Consider the following 21,216-nt stretch of genomic DNA (forward strand, 5'->3'; position numbering starts at 1 on the left):
CCATCATCCATCCATCCATCCATCCATCCATCTATCCATCCATCCTTTTATTAGAAAGAAAACCACAGGCCCCAAATGGCATCACTTAGGCCAAGTCACCAAATCAGGGCTTGATATCCAACCTAATCACACTTTTAACTTCCCCCAGAATTGTAAGGCTTTACCAGTCACTCAGGAATGTTCTGGTCAGCACAAATAAGATAATCTGTCACATGGGCACTCTTTATCCCCCAAAGGAAGCTGAAGTAATCCACCCACTCAGACCCTTTTGTCCCCAGAGGAAGGTGACCTCCCCGAAATAATCCTTTTTTTTCCCCCCGGTTTATGACTTCCTTATCCTACCTTTAAAACCCTTTCCTTTTCTGTAGCGCTTTGGAGCTCCCCTCTACTTGCAAGATGGGATGCTGCCTGATTCAGGAATCCATTAATAAAGTCATTTAGATCTTCAGGTTTATTCATTTGAGCTGTCCCTGCCAAATAAAAGACTAATATGGATGCTCCCATGGCCAGCCTCCTCCCCATCCTCATTCTGCATTCTCACATGTGTGACCCTTCTCTGGCCCATTTTCCAGACATACTGAAAATGCAAGCCACTCCTGGGTCTTATCTTCACCCACGATTCTCCAATTGCCTGGCATACCCAGCATACCCAGCTTTTTCCTCTGCTTATCCACCCGGTACTCAAATGGCTTACTCCTCCTGATATCTTACCACCAGCCCCACCTTCATTAAGACCTTATTTTTCCTTTTTTTTTTTTTACTCTTATACCCACGTATCTTCTAGTCCTATCCCTTTTTTGCCTGTTTTTAGTCCTGTTCACATCCCATGCCAGCATGTGGCACACAGTTTTGTGTGTGTGTATGTGTGTGTGTGTGATGAGGGAGCATGGGGCTGCCTTGCACCCCCCTCTCCATCCGCTCTCCCTCTGTCACATGTGTAGCATCCCTCAGGCAGCCCTGACTGCCATGAACAATAAGCAAATAGTTAACTTGCAGAGCTCACAATCCTGCTAGACAGGAGTCTCCCTTTGCTTACAAATGTTCTAAATCTCACTAACAAAGACGATTGATAGCAGGATTGTGACATCCCACCAAAAAGTCTCCCAACTATCTTAATGTTAATGGCTGGTCTAAAGACAACATTGATCCCAGCTGCAAGGGCAAGGCCTCCAGTAGGCCTGGGACATCCTGGCACCTTGTAGGCCCTCTTTAGCATATGAAAACTCCATTGAAACCTCCCTTCCCCTCACCTTCCCCGAACCGCAGGGTACATAACCTGCCATCCCTCACAACCCAGGGCAGCAGCTCTTCCTGCCCACGGGTCCTGTCCCCGTGCTTTAATAAACCACCATTTTGCACCAAAGATGTCTCAAGAATTCTTTCTTGGTCATCGGCTCCGGACCTCAGCCCACCGAACCTCACCTAGGTTCTAGAACTTTATCATGTGTGTGTGCGCGTGTGTTTGGCAGGGTGGGCACCTACCATCATTTCCATCTTAAAAGAAACAAAAGTTTTGAGTGCCTGGGTGGCCCAGTTGGTTAAGTACCTGCCTTTGGCTGGGGTCATGATCTCAGGGACCTGGGCTCTAGGCCAGAGTCTGCCTTCCTCCCACCCTTCCCTTGTGCATGCGCATTCTCTCTCTAATAAATAAATAAAATCTTAAAAAAAAAAAAAACAGGGCACCTGGGTGGCTCAGTGGGTTAAGCCGCTGCCTTCGGCTCAGGTCATGATCTCAGGGTTCTGGGATCGAGTCCCGCATCAGGCTCTCTGCTTGGCAGGGAGCCTGCTTCCTCCTCTCTCTCTCTCTGCATGCCTCTCTGCCTACTTGTGATCTCTCTCTGTCAAATAAATAAATAAATAAAACTTTAAACAAACAAACAAACAAAAACAAAACAGAGGTTTAGGGAGGTTAGATCAAACCAATCTGAAAATCTATAACCTTCACCACTATTAAATTTGTCATTTAATTATATTACCATTAATACTGCTATTAACAGTAAGAAAAACTAAACCTTATCACACACTAAGCCTTTGCCTTGTAATGTGGTAAAATGTAATTTAAACAGATTACCTCCTTCAATCTTTAAAACAATCTCCTAAAACAAATGCTAATGTGATGCTGTTTGACCGGCAAGGAAACTGAGTCCCAGAGAGGTTATATGAGTACTGAGTTCACAGAGCTGGAATTCTCCTTTCAGAAGCATCGCTCTTGACCACTACATTTGCAAGTGCTTGAAAAGAGAAAGGGAGAGAGATAGAAAAATTGATTGAAATTGGGTGTGGATGTAAAGTTGAATAAGCTGGGGAGACCTGTGCATTCAACCTCAGAGACCCCTTAAAATATTGGCAAGAGGGTCTCAGAGCATCAGTGAAAATGCCCAGCAGAAAGCAGCACCCTCCACCAACCCCTTCCCAAGTAGACCACACGGTGCCTGGGTCCAAATTTCCATTTTCAATCACCCAAGCCAGTCAGTCTGGACTGTGTGTTTAAACAGGATTTTCTTTCTTTCCATTTTTTTTTTTTTAATTGGAAGGAAGCTTTAAACACTTTGAAAGTGGCCTCAGGGACCAGCTCACAGCATGCTCTGCATCTCCTCCTTTTGAGGCTAGCGTCCCTGCAGCCACATTGCAAGCTCTGTTTTCAATTACAAAAGCTTGTTTGAACATGGGCTGTCACAGAGGCTGTTCAAACAGGCTTTTGTAATTGAAAAGGCGGAAAAACAAAAGATTTCTAACCTTCCAGAGCCAGGGTGGAAGGAGCTGGTCAGACAACTGTGGAACCAAAATGGCAGTCCATAGTTTGGGGATTGAGGCCAGCTAAGGAGGCAGCTGGGTTGTTTTGATTGGGCTGAACTACATTGGAATAAGGGCATGATTAAAAAAAAAAAAGTTAGGGGTCTAGAATCTGATGGCTGGGAGGTACATGAATGTAGGTGGAAAAGCATAGTGATACTTACCAGTAGTACTTAAGGAAATGATTTTAGATCATTCATAGGTCATCATTTATAAAAGGCCTTAAAAAAGGGTACCTAGGGTAAGAATTTAATTTTTTAAATTTTACTTTATTTAAAAAATCTTCCCCAGTGTTTTGGAGGGGTAAAAACCCTCAGCTTGTTACTTATGTATCTTTAATTCCTAATACTTTATCTCCCCTTTTGATAAAGACAGGGCAAGTCTCACAGTAGCCCATTATGAATCTGCATAGAATTTAGTAACACTGTTTGTTTTCCTCACTTTGAGGGAGCAGAAGGCTAGCTGAAGACAATGCATAAACTGACACCTTACAACATCTCCTATACCCCCCCACTCCTAGGTGGGACTTCTTTCTGTGTGACATTCTTCCAAGAATCTCCCAACCATCCTAATGTTAATGCCTTGTTGGAGAGGAAAACAACCTTAACTTGACAATAGCAAGACCTCTGTTATCACGTAGGCCCTCTTTAACATATTAAAGCTCTTTTGAAAACCTCCCTTTTCCTTACCTCCCCCAAACCCCATAGCACAAAATCAGCCACCCCTCACAAATCCCAGGCAGCAGCTCTTTCTGCCTCTTTCTGTCCGTGGGCCCTGTCTCCGTGCTTTAATAAACCACCATTTTGCACCAACGACGTCTCAAGAATTCTTTCCTGGCCATCAGCTCCAGACCTCTCACCCCAATGAACTGAACTTATATTCTAAAACCACATCACTTGTATTTCAAGGAAAATAACAGCTTCCAATTTAAGTAATTTCAGTTAAAATTAAGTTGATTTAAAAATATTACATGAATAACAGAACTAGAGTAGGAAAACACAGCTAAAGTCATGTTGGTATATGGATAATGTAAAAATAAATGAGGTGAAGAAAATGAAATTTGGGGACACTGGTTTGGTGGCTAAGAGTTTGGATTATACATCGAACACTACATCCAAAATGAATTATGTACAATATGCTGGCTAACTGAACATTTAAAAAAAAAAAAAAGAGTTTGGATTATAGAGTGACTACATGTATTAACATCTCAACCTAATGCCTAGTAGTTTACCTAAATCGTATAAACCACCTCTGCAAAACCACCTAGTAAAAATACCTAACTTGAGAGGCTGCTCCAAGGATTTATAAAACAAGCAATTGCTTGGTAACTGTTTTCTATTATTGTTAAAAATAAGATTACCATTTAGCTTGATGTTTCTCAAAAGTGAATAATGCATAGACTCCTTTCAGAGGAAAAACCACTCCAGTAATCTACAATATGGATGAAAATTTTTGCAGACCCCAAGCCTTTGGCTAAGGAAGGATCTGATTTGTAAACTGCGAGTACAGCCATTGCAAAAAGAAAGAGTGAGGTTTAAGTGATTTATCCAAGGTCACACAACTAGTGACTGAATCAGAGGTGTAGTAGGAGCCACCCCTCTTTTTTATATGGGTATGGACATTTTGGGGTGGGATAATTATGGTACAGGTCTTTCTTGCTGTTTATAATACTTTCAGCATCCCTATGTCCTTCTACCCCTATAATTAACTTCAAAAGCACCACCCAGTCCAGGTAACAACCCCAAATTTCTCTGGACACCACACATTTCTTTGGACAACCTGGGGAGGTGGCACTTGATGTGGTTAAAAACCTCCCAATGTCCTGGTCCCATTCTCAGCTTTCTTCCACTATACTGGCTGTGAGCATTTTAGAAGTAAGACTTCTAGAGAAAGATGTGGTGTTGGTAAGGATAGGCAGTACAGTTGACAGGTCTGGTCCTGCAGAAGCATCGTATGATTGACTATATGCAGATCTAATGTGAAACAGCATTGGATCTTGAAAGGGTGCACTATTCTCAGGTTCTTACCTTCTGCTTTCACCAGGAGAACACTATGACTTGGAATGACCTGATACAGCATAAAGGCTTACTTTTGTTCATCCAATTCCCAGCCAGCTGAGTTAGAATACCACCTTACATGAGCAGGACACCCAGTTTCATGGCCCCTCTCTGCAGGTAAGCAAAACAACAGGTGGAAAGGTAGAGAAGGCCTGATAGCATGTTCTAGGAATGACCTAAGGAAAAAAGAGTTTGGCTTACCGGACTCAGAATTTCAGTCCGTGAGAGTGAGCACTGTCTGAGGGAATTGAGATGAGGCAGTAAGGGCAGCCGTGTTGAGGTTCCTCTTTCAGGGAAAAGGGTGGAATTGACTTGAGTGAGAAGGAAACCTGCTGCACATGTGCCTGGCTCTTCTCTCTCTCAGACACGTATACATATGTGTATATGTATATGTATATGTATATGTATGTATGTATGTATTTACATGCACCCACACACAAGAGTCACCATTCTAAAGTGTGCAATTCATCAGTATTCAATACATTCAAACCACTGAACATTTCATCACCTGGGAAGGAAATCCCAGAGCCCCTCCTCCCAATCTCAGGCAACTACCAATCTATTTTCTGTCTCTATAGATTTCCCTATCCTGGAAATGCAATCATATAATATGTGACCTTTTGTGTCTGGTTCCTTTCACCTGGCATCATATTTTTGAGGTTCATGAATGAATCAGTGCCTCATGCCTTTTTAAGGCTGAATAATATTCTACTGGTAACCCACAAATCTGTTTATCCATTCGTTAGTTGAGCTGTTTCCATCTTTCCGCTATTGTGAATAACGCTGCAGTGAACGTTCATGTGCAGGCGGTAGGCACAATGGGGGAACCCTTAACTCAATGGAAGTTTGTCTGCTACTGTGAGAGGTAGTTTCTGAGCATTGGTATGCTGGAGAGGCAAGTTATGAAGGAGACAGGAAAATAGCAGGATGTCATGGATGATCAACTCCAGGGAGAGTCTGTGCTAATGGGCATCAGATGGCAGGAGAGCCCCAGACTTCTTGCTGAAAGAGCCAAGAATAGGAGAGGAGAAAGAGAAGGTCCTTGGCACCAACTTTGGGCACTCTGTTGTAGTTTTGCCTAAAGAAAACTCTTTACTGTGTTCCTAGTATCTGCAAAGGAGAATCTTCAGCCAGACACTGCTCCCCAGTCCCTGGGACCCACAGTATCACCACAGTCCTGGGGAAGGAGGACACTATCTCCAGTCACAAGCTCCAGGTAAAGAACTAGAAAGATAGGCTCACATAGTCAGGATGTTCCTGGGATGGTGGGAACACCAGAGAGGTCTCAGAGGATTCCCTATGTGACATGCAGTTAGTCATGATGGTTAAGAAGTGACTCAGGGGGGCAGAGGATCTGGTTCTGAATTCACAACCAGCCTTTCAGGTGGGATTTCAGGGTAGATGCTCCAATCCCATGAGCGTCCCCCGCCCCCGCCATGCCTCTGTTTTAGCTGGGATGATGCAGAAGGCTCCTGTTACTCAACAGCAATCCACAGCCTCCTTCTCATTCAGTGGGGTCCCTCCCAGCCTTGTTCTGAGGGTCCCCAGAAGTCCCTCTTGAGTCACACTTGAGGATCTCAGACCAGCTTAGTGACTTACAGAAAGGGAGGTTCAGAAGCAAAGACCCACCCACACCCCACAGCCATAGAATTTTTTTTATTAATTTAGAGTTTATTATTTTTCTCATTTAAATTGTAAATTTCCCTTCCCTGGAAGTCTCCCCTAAACTGGCCCATTACCACTACATTAGCAGCTAGTTTCGTTCCCCCCCACCCCCGCGCCAATATAGATTTTCTGATCGTTCACATGCATCATTGGGTGCAGAGTGAAATTATCAGCTCCTCCAGCAGGCCTAGAGAGGTTAATGTGGAAACTGGCCCAGTCTTCGCAAGAAGCCCTCTGGGAAGAGGGAAGGGGAGAATGCTGGCCAAGGCCGCCTCTGTCCCTGCTCCCCAGCTAGAGCTAGGGGAGAATGAAGAGCCAATCTCTTCTACTCAGCTCGGGAGCACATCCAGGAAGGGAGGCAACATGCTGGTGTCTGCCAAGCCCAGTGGTTGCAATCTTTCAAAGGCTTGAATATTTTACACTTCCTTCTGTGGCTGGGCTCACATGCAGAATGGAGTGCTATCGCCCCTGAATTCCAAATTTACTTTAAGTAATTAAACTCATTTATTTCCATCTGAATACACTGTGGGGTTGGAGGAGTTTATGGAAATCTGGGTAAGGAGAATGAATAGATAAATAAATTACATGGGGGTGGGTGATTACTGATGGAGATAGGGGTGAATGACCTAGGCCAGCAGGAGCTTTCTGCCAGACTGGGCCAGGGACTGTGTATGGTGAGATCTCTCACCTGGGTCCTCGGGCCAGCTTGGAGAGGAAGTGGGCTCTCAGAGTACTTGTAGGGCCTGGTGAGTGGGGATTATTCTCTACCGAGCTAGACAGGAATCTCCACTGTGTTGCCTTGCTGGAGCAAGACCAAAGAGTGGGCAAGGTCTGTCTTGGCTGGCTCTCCTGCACCTGCTGCATCTCCTGTCCCCTTCCTTCTTCCCTTTTTTCTGTGCTTCCTTTTCCCATTTTTCTCGTCCCCTTAATTACCCTTCAAGAAAGAGCTGCTTTTACCAGTACTCTCATCAACATCAATGACTGGCTCCATATCAAAACCAATTTCATCTTGATGCCCTCATTGGTCCTTCTAAGTCAGATAAGATACCTTTTTGCATTTGAATGCTCCCCTTACTCCCTTTCTCCTCCTTTCTTTTCCCCAACAAGGGCATGTGATTCTATTACCTTTCATTAAGTTCCACCTTGCACTTTAAGTGGTTTATATAAAAATTGCAAGCTGTCCAAGGGTATAGGTTCTGAACATTTGAACTGATAAAGAAAGAGATTTTTGGGGCACCTAGAGGGCACAGTCGGTTGAGCAACCAACTAGGTTTTGGCTCAGATCATGATCTCAGAGTAGTGAGATCGAGCCCTGCATCAGGCTCCTAGCTCAAGCAGAGTCAACTTTAGATTCTCTCTCCCTCTGCCCCGCCCACTTGTGCTCTCTCTCCCTCAAATTAATAAACAAATCCTTTAAAAAAAAAAAGATATTCTCCTAGAGAAGGCAGATGAGATATGAAAAGTTCCTTGTCACATCAGAAGCCACAAGAGATTCAATTACAAACTGGCACAAGACCAGTGTTCCTGCTCCTGGTCATTCCCTAACCCCACTGCTTATTATGACCTTTTTGTTCTCTGAGATGCTTTGTTCTCCGAGATATTTAGAGGGGTTAAGGTAAATTTCTGCTATTACATCAGAGACAGAATGTGGATTGGAACTTAGGATTCTCGCTATCCGTGGGGTTTCGGCTCAAGAGCCGAAGAGAATAGATTCCTCACGTCCCTTTCTTGCATTGTACATACTCACATGCCATCACCACAACTATGAATATGCCAACTTCATTAGGCAGAGCTATATCTACTTTTCCATTAAGTTCACTGTTTTGATGCATCTTTTTAATTTTTTGCCTTTCAGTCACTTTTGAAAGTCAGAAATGTTTAGCAGGAACAGTTTTCAAACAATGTACTCCTGAAGGATATTTTATTCCTAATCCCATATCACCCTAATTATCCAGCAAAGGCCTAGTGTCTCAAGGACCAGGATCTTACCTGGGCATTCATCTAGTCTTCAGACTGGCCTCCTTCTCAGACAAGGGCTTTCAGTTGCCCCTGAAAAGGATACTCTCTCCCAGTACCTGACATTGAGCTGCCAGTCTTACCTTCATGATGAGGACAAGGAAGTCAGATCAAAATCAGTATACAAACACTCAAAAAGTTGTGATTGGTTCATCAGAAAGTTAAAGAATTACTGTATGATCCAGCATTACCCAAAAGAAGTGAAAACATGTTCTCAAACAAACACTTATACACAAATATTCACAGCAGCACTGTTGATGACAGCTGAGGGCTAGTAACAGCCCAAACGTCCATCAACCGATAAAGAGATAAGCTAAACTTGGAATATCTATACAATGGAATATTGTGTTTCCATAAAAAGAATGACATAGTATGAATAAACCTTGAAAACATAATGCTAAGTGAGAGAAGCCAGACAAAAAAGCACAAATATTACGTGATTCCACTTAGATGAAATATGTAGATGGACAAAATCACAGAGGCAGAAAGTAGATTGGTGGTTGCCAGGGGCTTGAGGTAGGAGGGAATGAGGAGTATCTTTGTGTGTAAGGATTTCTCATTGAGGTGATGAAAATGTTTGGGGACTAGATACTGGTGTTAGTTGCATTTCACTGTGGATGTATTAAATACCACTAACTTGAAAATAGTTCATTTTATATGGGTATCATCTCAATTTCAAAAGAAAAAAAAAAGACGTAATCATTGGGCTTTCAATAGGGTAAATACATAATTCATTATCCTATCTAGGATATTTTAGAAGGACTTTAATAATTTAACCAGGGCAACAAGAATTAAGCAAATTTCACCAGATTCAACAACTTCTACATTATTTCTAAATACCCAGATGGCAAGTATAAACACCTCAACTAATTGTCTAGGTACCTACATGAAGTCAGAGGAGACGTAGTACCTTAAAACTGTCCCAGCTCTCTGGCAATGGGAAATGTGGTGCACATGTGATTCCTGCCTGAGATTCACAGTCCCAGGCTCTCCTATGCCCCCTTTGCACCCATTGTTTGTTCTGCCTGAATGATCTCCCTTTTGGGGTGCCTATTGAAACACCATTTCTGGGAACCTGAGCTAAAGACGCCTACCCTGAGAGGCCTCCCTGACTTCCCAGGCAGAGCCAGGTATCGGCTTCTTACCTTGTTTTCATTTACTGTATTTACCATTGTAATTGTGCATCTACGCCACCACCCTTGTCATCAGTCTGAGGACAGGAAGTACATCTTATTCAAACTCTCAAACATGACATTCTTGTATAAATCTTGGTAAACTGAACGTACTAATCTTAATCAACATGGGGAATGCCAATGGCTCATTCATTCATATAACCAGTTTTGTTTTGTTTTTTTTTTTTAAAGATTTTATTTATTTATTTGACAGAGAGAGATCACAAGTAGACGGAGAGGCAGGCAGAGAGAGAGAGAGGGAAGCAGGCTCCCTGCTGAGCAGAGAGCCTGATGCAGGACTCGAGGACCCTGAGATCATGACCTGAGCCGAAGGCAGCGGCTTAACCCACTGAGCCACCCAGGCGCCCCATATAACCAGTTTTAATTGGCCACCTACTATATGCCAGGTTCTGGTGATATTCAAGATGGAACTAGGTAAGCATAGTCTCTGATGTCAAGTTGCCCATGGTCTAGTTGTAAAGTTGTAAAGCAGTGTTGGGAGAAAATGGAGAACTGCATTAGTGATAAGAGATACTATGGAGGACTTCGGGCTCTTGCTGACTGTGCTGCGGGCTAGAGGTAAAGGATTTGACCTGGTCAAGACAGGCCCCTTAAAAAGGTGAGCAAGCTGAGCTCTAAAGCCTATGGAGGAGTATCTGCGAGGTGAGGAGAGAGTAACAGGCAGAAGAAAGAGGGTCATATCCAAGCAACTGAAACGAGTTGGCTGATAAAACTGGAAGAGAAGGAGACAAGAGGAGGGTGAGGAAGGAAGGACAGAGGAGAACAGGGAGAAGGGACATGTAAGGCAGGAGAGGACCAAGGGCTAGAATATTCAACAGGAAATTGTTCTAAATAGGTGTCACAATCCAGAATGCATTTTGTAAAGATCATTCTGGGTATGTTTTGAGAATAGATTATAAAATAAATCTGAGATAAACCTGAAAATAATATAATATTGTATATCAATTATGCTTCAATAAAAAAAATAACAGAAATTAAAAACAAAGAAAACAGATTTGAGGGACCAGGTAGGGAATCAAGGGGAGGCTATGTCAGGTATGTAGGTTAGAGATGATGACAGCATGGACCAACAACATGATCTATCTGCACTGACACTATTCCCCAGCTCCCAGAAGCCAAAAGGCAGAGTCACCTATATTTGTCCAGTGCCATCCAGAGGTTACTTTGGGCCTCTTCATATCCCTGTTCCTTCCTTCTTCTCTTAAATGCTAGGAGAGCACTGTTGGAAATCTGCAAAACCAGCCTAAACCCTCCTCAATGCCCAACGTGGCTCCCACAGGGGGAGTCAGAACCACCTATGGATTCCCACCTTCTTTGACTGGAATCATTGTCAGGTCCTGACCAGCTAGATGATCTTGAGAAAACTACTCACAATCTGAAACCCTTCATTTCTTTATAAAATGCAGATGAACCACAAAAGCCCTAAACCTTTCAGGCAGTTGGAAGATTCCATGTAAGATGCACATAAAGTGCTTGCAGAGTACCCAGCCGTGAGCACTGAATGCACTATTAACCTATTACATGATTACCGATCATTATTTTTTAAAACAAGAGAGCCATTTGGTAAGCTTCTCCTCTGAAGTGCGGACTCTTTTAAGGGCAGATGTTTGGTTTATTCCCCCACATTTGTATGTTTACTTTAAAGATTTTATGCATTTATTTGACAGAGAGAGACAGAGATGGCGAGAGAGGGAATATAGGTGGGGGAGTGGGAAAGGGAGAATCTGGCCTCTTGCTGAGCAGGCAGCCAGATCTGGGGGACAGGGTTCAATCCTGGGATCATCACCTGAGCAGAAGGCAGACGCTCAATGACTGAGCCACCCAGGCACCCCAATTTCCCCATGTTTAAATGAGAGCCTGGCATCCTGTGGGTGCTCAGTGGGAGGACAGGAGTAAAGAGTGACCCAGGAATGCTGGGTTGTAAAGCAGGTTAAAGTGAGGCTATGTGGTCAGAATGGGATAAAGGGAGAAAGGTGATGAGTCAGACTCCTTCTAACTCAATTCAACATCCCTCTCCCCCCGACCAAGGCATCCTATGTGCATGGGATATAGGTCACATAGCTTGCATCCAAGACCAGTGAGAACCCGCCAGAGAGAACACAGTTGAGTTCTACTGGCAGGCGGGAGTGACCTGGGAATGTGAAACCTGCTTCTCCCCATCTGTGACAGAGTCTTCTCTCTTGACTAAAAGGATGTCATTTCCTACTCTCTCCCAGTTCAGTCCAGGAGTTGTGCCTCTGAGAAGTTAAGCTAATAAGGCAGCGGCCGTGGCAGCAGTGATAAGCGGCTTAGGATGGGGGACTGGTGCTGACCTGGCAGCTTTCTCACCGAACAACCACTTGTGGAGCTTACGAGAAGGGAAAACGAGAATTATCTTTCCCTCCTGGGAGATCGTCCTCTCCCTTCCTTGGAAATTAGTTCCAAGGCCAGGATGCGGTGGGGGATTCAGCACTTCTCAATTATAAAGGGAAAGTGTTGGGGAGGGGAGCACCTCAGGCCCTTACAAAGGCTTAAGGCTGATGGCGAATGGCCTAATTTAGATAGAAGGAATGGTCAAGTACAGACCTCTTCCCTGACACTTTTCTCTGAGCTTATTTCTTTAGTGAAGAGCTAGGGAAAGGAAGAAGGGAAAGAAACGAGAGAAAATGAGACAGGAAGACAGAAACTAAGAGAACGGCATGCCCCCAACAACAGAGTAGGAAATTAGGAATGACCAGGGCTGTCACGAATAAAGTCACCTAACCTACAGTGGTGATGAAGGGAAAGCAGTCTTTTCATCTGATGACACTAGTATCAGAGAGCCACTTCAGATACTACGTGGGTTATCAGACACAGATTTCTGCTTCGAGCTGTTCAGTGTCTACCACTTGTGCTTAAGATAGAGCTTAAAATCCTTAACCTAGTCTGCCGGGACCTGCACAATGTAATCTCACATCTACCAAGGCACAGGCATTATCAGCTGCTTTGAAGAGTGGTAAGATGAGGAAGACAGCTTTTGCCAGAAATGCTACATGCAGTTCACAGGTCAGTGTACTGAACAACTCCAAGAAGCATCATTCCCAATGCAGTCATCATAAGGTTGAGATCTATTTATCTATCTAGATAGATAGATTTTTTTTTTCCCCACGACAGTAATATGTCATGTTGGTTATCTTTCAAAACTTCTCTGACCACCTAGTAAAGTGGATCTTCCCTTTTACTCTCTATCATATCATACTACTTATTTCCTTTATAGCATTTAGTGTAACCTAAATGTATATTGTTTACTTTTTTATTATCAGTCTTCCCCACTAGAAAGTGAGCCCCACATAGGCAGAGACCTTGCTGGTCTTCTCTCTTTCTACCCCTGAGGAATAAGTAAGCACTCAGTTGTTCCTTAACTGGGTAAATGAACATCACAAAAGTATTGAATGGTATTTTAGTCTCTGGACTACTTTAACCAGTTCCATCATCCCAAAAAATGCAAAGGATTCAACCGCCAGTTTAGCCACTTTGACTACTCGAACTACACAAAAGTAAGTGGATGGGAATGAAAAGACAAAAGCCTTGGGGCCCCTGGGTGGCTCAGCGGGTTAAAGCCTCTGCCTTCAGCCCAGGTCATGATCCCGGGGTCCTGGGATCGAGCCCCGCATCGGGCTCTCTGCTCAGTGCAGAGCCTGCTTCTCTGTCTCTCTGCCTGCCTCTCTGCCTACTTGTGTTCTCTGTCAAATAAATAAATAAAATCTTAAAAAGAAAAGAAAAGACAAAAGCCAGATCAGTGATCATGTCCTCTTAGGATCTATGAACTCAGTGAAGATGCAGTAATATGATCCATCTCCATTCTAAACCCTTAGGGGAAAGAAAGAGAGTGGACAGTAAAAAGCGGTGCTGTGGGCAGCCTCTGAGACAACCCATAATGATACCACCTCCTGGTGTTCATGACTTTAAGTAATCCCCTCCCTGTCAATGTAGACATAACATAATGACTCACTTCTACTGAACAAAATACAGCAAAAGTGATAGCACGTCACTTTTAATACTAGGTTGTAAGAAGACTGGCTTCTGACTTGGGAACTCTCTGGTTTTCAATATTGCAATCTTTCTCTGTCTCTCTCAGATCACCAAGTATTGTGCTATGAGGACACTTAAGCAATCTATTAAGAGGTCCACATTGTGGAGCTGACCAGAAACTAGATGGGTGAGCTTAGAGGCAGATGGTCTAAGGCCTACCAAGAGCTACATGACTGAACCTTGAAGTGGGTCCTCCAGCCCAGCCTTCAGATGAGACTGCAGCCCTGGTCAACAGCTTGACTGCAGCCCCATAACAGACCTCAAGCTGGGGGTGCACAGCTAAACCACTTCCTCATTCCTGACCCACAAACAAGTAGGATAATAAACATTTGTTGTTTCAAGCCAAACACATTTGGGGATAATTTGTTATATAGTGGTAGATAACAGATACACATGGGAACATCTTCTAGGCATTGCTAAGCCAGGTTGAGAATAGTTTCCTACATTATTCTTGGATTATTTCAGGGCCACTGTTTCCTTTCCTTCTGGCTGCCGTCACCATAAGAGACAACAGCTTAGAAGTCCCCAAGAAACCTTACTGAAGTTGAGAGTTAATGCCCCCATCTCTGAGTCAAACAGATGTGGGTTTGAAACCTGATCCTCCTGCCAACTGCAAGGTCAGTTGCAAGGAAGACCTGAGTAACAAGGTAGTTAACTTCCTTACTGCCTCTAAACCCTGATTTCCACATAAGCGGAGGATGTAACAGGATCTACTATACTGTCCATCTCTTAGCGCTGTATAAAGATGGATGGAGTCAACACACTCCAAGTGCTTAGCATAGTTCCCAGCACTGGTAGATTCTAACACAATGTTAGCTGTTATTTTTATCTTATGCGGGGCAGTTAACAAAGGTCAGGTGCAAAATCTTTGGTATTTTGGCCAAGTTGCCAGAACACTGAGAGCATTGGTGCTCTTGAGCAAGGACCTGATCACCCAGCTGTGTAAATTCAAACCGCTTCATGAGGTAAGGGAGTGGTAAATAAGCTCCAATAAATAACTGGGACATAAGATGGTGGGTGTGTGCATGGGGGTGGCTTTCTACTTATTAAGCCAGGTCATTCTCATCTTATCCCTATAATATCACCATGAGGCTCATTTCCAGACAAAGAAAAAGAAGCCAACACAAAGCTACTAAATGTAGCTCAGAATTATCAAGGGACTTGTCTAAGGGCACACTGTTGGCAGTGCTAGAGTCTGAACTCAGACCAATGGTCTTATGACACCAAGGACAGTGCTTTGCCCGAGTAGTTTAATTCTGTGACAAAGCTGGTCACTGAGCCAGCTGTACTGCTTCCTCTCTGTCCCTGAGTCCTGAGGCCAAAACTGGACAAGCTCCTGGCACTTTCCCTGTAGACCCATCTCTTTGTTATACTTTCTCCTCATTAGAACTTCACTTTCATGGCCAAGCCAGCTCTCCTAATCTCATGTCAACTCTGCCGCCTCTAATTATTTCACTGTAATTATTTTTCCTTAACAAAGGAGATAAAACTAATCATAACATCTTTTTGTAAGCCTCCAAGAGTCATGCTTAAATTACTGCACTGATTTGAAAACCCCAGCAAGCAAATAGGAAATAATTATACTTTTATCTGGGTTGTGGCTGATATTTTGCCAGATACCTACTAAGTTCTTGTACAAAAACAAGAGGTCATGAGCAGAGAAATGACTTTCTCATGAAAATCATTCAGCTTGTGATGAATCTTCCTTCTGCACATTTGCAACATAGAGGGGACTAGAATGAGGTAGGCAGAATTGGAGAATCAGTGATGTCTCCATCATGTCCCTAAACCACACTAATTTCAGGGTAGATTCCTGACCTGCAAAGCTACCCTCTGGTCAACTCCTCCCCAGGAAGGGCTAAATGTGTGAGCTTCAAGGGGGTGCAAAGTGAAAACAGTGATGAATATTTAGGCCAAGAACTGTTCTAGGTAATTGACGTGCCTTGCCTCATTTAACTACTATAATTGCCCAAGAGGTCATTGTTGGTGTGTCCATTATATGGATGAGGAGACTAAATAACTTATTAAAGCTACAAAGTTGGGTGCCCGGGTGGCTCAGTGGGTTAAAGCCTCTGTCTTCAGCTCAGGTCATAATCCCAGGGTCCTGGAATCGAGCCTCGCATCGGGCTCTCTGCTCAGCGGGGAGCCTGTTTCCCCATCTCTCTCTGCCCACCTCTGCCTACTTGTGATCTCTGTCTGTCAAATGAATAAATAAAATCTTTAAAAAAAAAAAAGCTACAAATTTAGCAAATGGCAGAAGTGGGTAAAAGATCTGTCCTATTATAAAATGCCTGCTCTCTTCACTAATTTCTACTGTAGGTAGCACCAGGGTGGGGAGGTGAGGATGAAGAAATGAGTAGACCCTTATTTTAGAGGTTCTCCTCATATTCAAGTCTCTCCCCACATGGATGCCTCAGTACCTTCCTCAGAAGATCTAAATGTAATTAAGCACATAGTGCAGTAACCAATGAACTGGAGGCTTTCAATGCATGCCAGCTCCCACGCTAACATTTTCTTAGGGAAGAAAACAAACATGTGTTCCATGCTGTGGGGCTGGTGAGTGAGAGACTAGGAAGGTGCCCCAGGGAAGCCATGCTTATCACAACAGCAAGAGGTCTCTGAAGACAAGTCTGTGGCGTAAGATAAGGGGAACTGGAACTTCAGTGCTTTAGATCTTCCACTAGTATTCAGGGAAAATCCTCATCAGTGATAACTCTAAAGACAGGCGGAAAGTACTGCTGGGGTAGAAACAGATAGTGGAGTCCATACACTACAAGGTGGCTCTACCTGGCCCAAAGGATAAGACCTCTTTTTGCCAATCACCTCAACTCTAACAGAACCAATCAAAGGACAGGGTATCTTAGTTTCTGTTCTCATAGAAGCAGACACTGAGTGAAAGATACAGGCACAAGTAGTTTATTTGGGAAGTGATTATAGGTGAAGGTGGTAGAAAAAGGGACATGGCTTGCATTAGTAGGCAGTTACCACTGTGGCTAGTTGGAACTTGATCCCACTAGGGAATTCTGGGAGCCAAGGTCAGAGTTATCCTACCCAAAGGGCTGGGGATCTGGGATATTTGGACACCAACTTGCATCCGTCATGGAACAGGGAGCTCTTCCAGGGGGAGTTAATTTGCCAGCACTTCCAGCCTGCACTGCACACAGAGGAACATAAATGGCTCCAAAAAAAGAAATCCTCAGGCAGAGATGTCAGTGCTGCCAGCTGGAAGTTGGGTTGCTGTGCACCCCAGTGGTAAGGACAGGAGTAGGGCACTGATGGAGGGACAAACCCAGAGGCTGGAAGCTCCTTCCTCTTCAGACGAGCAAGCTATCCTGGACAGCTCCTTCCCTTCTTCTCCTAGCCCAGTCCTGATTCAATGATGTCCTATTCCTCTGGTCCATTAACCAGCTTCCAGGCCTCTTGAACCTTTCCACCTGTCTTACCTACCCTTCCAGACCCTCCCCCCAACCCCCACCCCCACTCCCAGTACACAGAAAAGACTCTCACAGTCACCACAAATTAGTGTACCAATTAATCTTCACTGAGTTACGTGTGCTGAGCTAAAGATTGGATATCTTCCAGCCAGGAAGACTTTGGCACCTCCTCGACTGTGCACTGAGCTAGGGTGCTGTAGTGCCAGGTGGAGGAAATTGTCCCTCTCTGTGTGACACTTAGTGAAACTTCTCTCTGGATAGTAGCCTGAAGGACAGGAAGATCCAGGCTGTACAGAGATTTCCACCGACTCTACTTCCCTTAATTCTGAACACCTATGGTAGCCATTCTGGACTGCTGGACAGAAAGGGCTTCATGCACCCTCTGCGGTCAGGTTGGCCTTTCAGAGGATTAGCAGGGAATACAAACAGGTTATGGATGATTTCAGTGCTCTGACATCTTACAAAGGCTGGATTTGCTCCCTGCCTTTCTCCCATTGGTGGTGAAGGAGCCACCCGGAGCAGCCACCCTCCAGCAATGACACTGCCAAACGGAGCTCAGATGGTGGAGATGCCTGCAGTGTGGGGGTGGTTGCAGAGTCAGGCTCCCTGGTAATTTCACTTATGTAATGTGCAAGAGGAGAGGAAGCTCTTCTCTTGTCAGGATGGGGGTGGGGTTGCGATGGCCATCCCCTTCCACAAGCAGAGCTTTCATCTGTGTAATACCAGGCATCTTTGAGATTTTTTAAGAGAAAGAGGCGTACTGTTTTCATTCATATATACGCCAGACTGAAACAAAGGTTCTGCAGTGTCCCACCATGGGTTTGGAACCTGGAAGAAAGACTCGTATAGTAAATTAAGAATAATGCCACCGGAGTTCATACCTGAACATTACCACTTGCTGGGCATCACCTCATACAGTTTCCCTAAGAATTTGAGAGTATAAGGAGTCCCACCTCATCGGCTTGTTGTGAGGACTGAATGAGTCCTCATGTACGGGGCATGTGTCAGTGTTCAGTAAATGACAGAATGTAAACTCCTGCAATATAAACAAGGTGAGTGCCTTTTCTCTGCAAGCCCCAGCCCACTGAAGGAGACCAGGTGAATCTCAACATCACACGAATTGTTATATGATCACGAAAGCGTAATGTGTTCTGGAGGAAAGCACTCTGGCTCTATGAGAATTGTTTCAGATAGACATAGAAGAGTTTTCTAGTTTAATCTCAGAAATCCAACAGGCCACACCCGCACACCTCAGAGGGGAGGCACGGACCAGAAACCAGGTGTTCAGACTCCCATATTAAAGAACCTTTGTCCTGGTAATAGTTTTTTGAGGGCTGCCCTAATAGATGGGATGGCTTCAATGACAGAAATGTATTGTTTCACAGCTCTGGAGGCTAGACGTTGGAGATTAAGGTGTTGGCAGGGTGAGTTCCTCCTGAGCGCTGGGAGGGAGAATCTGTTCCATAGCTCTCCTCGCTGCTGACAGTTACTGATGTTCCTTCTAGAAGCATCAGCCCCACATCTGCCTTCATCTGGACACGGTATTCTTCCTTTGTCTGTGTCCAGATTTCCCCCCCCTTTTTTTTAAAAGATTTTATTTATTTATTTATTTATTTGACAGAGAGAGATCACAAGTAGGCAGAGAGGCAGGCAGAGAGAGAGAGAGGAGGAAGCAGACTCCCTGCCGAGCAGAGAGCCCGACGCGGGACTCGATCCCAGGACCCTGAGACCATGACCTGAGCCGAAGGCAGCGGCTTAACCCACTGAGCCACCCAGGCGCCCCAGATTTCCCCTTTTTATAAGAACACTCGTCATACTGGATTGGGGGCCCACCTACTCCAATATGGCCTCATCTGAACTAATTACAATCATAAAGACAATTCCCAAATAAGGTTGTAATCTGAGGTGTGGGAGTTTAGAACTTCAACATATGAATGAGGGCGGAGAAGAGGCAAATTCAGCCCATAACAAGGAACAAGAGCCCCCCCTCCCCCGCCTGGGCCTTACTTTTTCACACTGTCCCCACCTCACACGGCATTCTGTTTGTCCTAGTTATCTTCTCTCATGTGGGCATTTAGTAAGGGGTCCCATATTTCTTGCCCTGAGGACACACTGAGAAATACACATGTCCTAAAACAAAACTGGCTCCTCAACACCTCTCCCCCCAGTGATGGAGAAATCTCTGCTAGGAACATGCATCAAAGTCGAGGGGAATCTTTGTATTCCGTTGGCCTGACTTACAAGGTAAAGTGGCATGCAGATTTCTTATTTAATAAATTCCCACAGAAAATTAGTTTTTCACAGTGGGAAGAATTTCAAGGCTTGCCGAGATGAGCGGGCAGGATCTAATCACTGTTGAGGCTTTGTACATACACCAGGCATTGCCGATCTCCGAATGATCCAATTACTCTGCTGAGGCCCATCTGCCTTACCTGCATACTAATCTCAAGACAGGGGAGCAAGGAACACACTGGCCTTTTCGGGAAGCTCCAGACGCACATGGCTCCCTCACTGACCTTCTGCCAATTACATTCATCTCAATTCTATTAGCTCATCTTTTGCCCGAAGGTGACATATGCCCGGCTTAGAGGGAAACGTGCCTCCAACAGCTTCCCTCAGTACGGGGAGAGGGTGCCGGCTCCGGAGTGCACATGCACGGCTCACACCACCCAGAGTCCCCAGATTTGTCTTCCTATGATTCCTTTCAAGGAGGACTGGTGAATTCTGGAGGATGCATCCTGCCTGGGGGACCGAGCAGTGTCTGAGTTGGCCTAGATATGATAGCTAGTGGTTGTTGTGGGGAGCGTGGGGAGAAAAAGGAAAAGACAAAGGGATGAAATAGGGTCAGACACCTGGGTTGGAGTATGAGCTTCAATCCTAGAGGGTGACTTGGAATAGACACCTTTACTCTTTTGAGCCTCTGAAGTCTCATGAGTAAAATGGAGGTGGATACACTTCGGCTGCTGAAATAGAGAGTGCTTTGTCTGTCAGGCCCCACCCTCCACCTTTCTTTCTATCCACCTGCCATTACCTCTGTCCAAATGAGCTTGGAATGTCTTATGAACTAGAAGAGATGGAGGAACATATAGGAAGAGTGTCTAATAAGGGATGCCTGGGTGGGTCAGTCGGTTAAGTGGCTTAAGAGCCTTTGGCTCAGGTCATGATCGCAGGATCCTGGGATCAAGTCCCACATCAGGCTCCCTGCTCTGTGGAGAGCCTGCTTCTCCCTCTGCCTGCCACTCCCCCTGTTTGAGCTCGCCTGCTCTTTCTCTCTCTCTGACAAATAAATAAAATATTTTTTTTAAGTGTCTAATAAATGCTCCCTTATGCAAATGAGCATCTAACCAGCTGTCTCTTTGTGTAATGCAGGTTCTGCATGCTACAGAAACACCAGGAAGGGCAGAGAACTCAGGGATGACTTCTCAGAGGAACACATAGCAGTGTTGAAACAGGAGTAAGAGTTGAGGAAGAGAGAAAGGGCATTCTGAAAATAGGTAAGAACAAAGAGGTAGAGTGGAGGTTATTATGGCATGTGTTGATTGGGGGGGGGGATCTTTGAAAAAACTAGATGGGGTTTGTCTATATTTTCCAGGAGAGAAAATAATTCCCCCCCCCAAAATACACACAGAGAAACACCTGATTAAAGAAAGTCAGCTCAAGTGAATCTAAGAGAAGGCTGGCCCCCTTCCCGCCCTGGGTCCAACCACGAAGGCTAGAAGAGGATGAGGGTGGAGAGGTTGACGGTGATTTACCTGAGATGAAACCACCAAGGGCAAGGTTAACAGCACAGCCAACTCCATAGGCTTAAGGTTCCATGTGGGCAGAGCTCAGAGATGAGTGGTAGGTGTTGGGAGTCTCATTGTGACTTAAAATTTGTCACTCACTGTTAAAAGAGTAACAACTCTGTGCCAGTCTCTGGGCTTGGAGTAGCAGGGAAGAGGCTAGGCAGAAGTGGGAGAGAAATTTTATGAAGGCTTTTTTTTGTTGGTGGTGGGGTTTTTTTTTTGC

This window comes from Mustela putorius, unplaced genomic scaffold (genome assembly GCF_011764305.1).
Source record: "Mustela putorius furo isolate JIRA1106 unplaced genomic scaffold, ASM1176430v1.1 tig00004007_pilon_pilon_pilon, whole genome shotgun sequence".
NCBI classification, from domain to species: domain Eukaryota; kingdom Metazoa; phylum Chordata; class Mammalia; order Carnivora; family Mustelidae; genus Mustela; species Mustela putorius.